Here is a 1,809-nt window from a genome sequence, read left to right as displayed (position 1 = left end):
TTTTTATCACGCTAATTTATGCCGAAAGTCCAATAGGTTCAATTACTTTCATTGAATATTTTGTATTCTCCAATCTATCTTAACCCTCTCTTTCCCATGGTAGCACAGGTAATCCACTACTTTGCACTGTTCATACAAATACAGGATAAGTTAGATCATTCCCATTTTTTCGTCAGATGTTTGTATATGTTTAATGAACTATTATGCCAGATTTGGTCAAAAATTCTCTGCTCGTTTTTGTTTTAGAGTTAAATGAACAGTGCAAAGTAGTGGATCACCTGTGCTACCATGGGAAAGAGAGGGTTAATGGCTAAAGCGTTGATTATCGTTGATATACTCCAACGCCAAGCGCATACTTGAACACTAGGGTGGTCCACACTTATATGAAAAAATAAATTTTGAAGAATGTCGAGCCTTACCTCCTGAATTGGTTGTTTTGAACTCACAGAAGCAACGTTCAAAATTCGAGCAAAATCGATTAAGCCAGAGGGAGCGTTCAACAAGCATACATTTTGTATGGTGTTACGACCTGGAGTTCGGGGTGGCCGTGTGACACAGTAGTCTATTTAAACTCCCAGGTGTAGCGAAATAACAGATTAAAACATAACTTTATTTACACTAATAAAATGTACAATACAAAGACGACACGTTACTATATGGAGGCTACATTACTTCTAATCTAAATCATATCTGCGATTGTGCATCTACCGAAAGCATCACGAAATGCTATCGGCGAGCACGCAGAACGGCGAGAGCATGAGAGGCTATCCATTCCAGTGGTTCTCAACATCTTCCCCTCTAAACGGATGACGGTAAACCATTACAGCGGTCTTCTGGCGCAGGAAGAGCGATTATGGTGGACATTGTTACTAGCGTTGCCGGTGATCAGGTTGAAGAAGACTGCTATACGGACGACCGGAGTTTGATCCTTAGGGTACGGCCAGAGTGGACGCGTCACGCGACGCGACGCGGTTTTCCCATACGATTTGACAGCTCCTTATTATTGATTGTTATTCCTCTGCGTGCAAATTTCCGCATCGCGCCGCGTGACGCGTCCACTCTGGCCGGCACCTTATTTCACCATTCTGTACCATCCACTCTGTTCCGCAATTCGTATACCTATTTCTTTCAGTGCATATCAAACATTAAAATGTCACACACACACTCAAACAGAAATAAAATTAGTTATTAGTAGAGAAGCTCAAACGGATAGTCGCGTTTTATTGTCCTCCAATTGAGCCGAGAATTTCGAATACAGTTCACTTTGATTCCGCTACATTTTTGGTCCGTGTCGAGCCGGATGTGGTGGACATTCGCGGAAAAGTGAAATCGATCGCCGTTCCCAGCGTGGAGTGCGCGAATTCGTGAATTTGACGGTGGCTGCACCGAATTCGATTGACGCCATTTTGAAACGGCTTGCGGCTTGCTCATTGTCCGGCGGTGCGACGGCAAAAGCAGACTAGTTCGTGATTGAAAACATTAGTGTGTGTAAACGAAGACGAAAATGCCTCCGAAAGGCAAGAGCAAGAAGAGTGTGCCGGAGGACGGCGACGAACTTGACGTCACACTGACGCCTCCTAGCGAGGAGAGTGCTTCGATAAGTGATCAATTAAACCAGCAAAAACAGAAAGAAGAACGAAGAAGAATGAGTGAAGTAGTGAAAGTGTTACTGATGAACCTCCTAGCGAGGAGAGTGCTTCGATAAGTGATCAATTGAACCAACAAAAACAGAAAGAAGAATGAGTGAAGTAGTGAACGTACGGGAGGGCTGCCGGCTGGTTCACATTCGGAGCTGCTTCTCTCTTGACG

Source organism: Aedes albopictus, unplaced genomic scaffold (genome assembly GCF_035046485.1).
Source record: "Aedes albopictus strain Foshan unplaced genomic scaffold, AalbF5 HiC_scaffold_60, whole genome shotgun sequence".
Taxonomy (NCBI): domain Eukaryota; kingdom Metazoa; phylum Arthropoda; class Insecta; order Diptera; family Culicidae; genus Aedes; species Aedes albopictus.
This window is presented reverse-complemented; position numbering follows the sequence as displayed.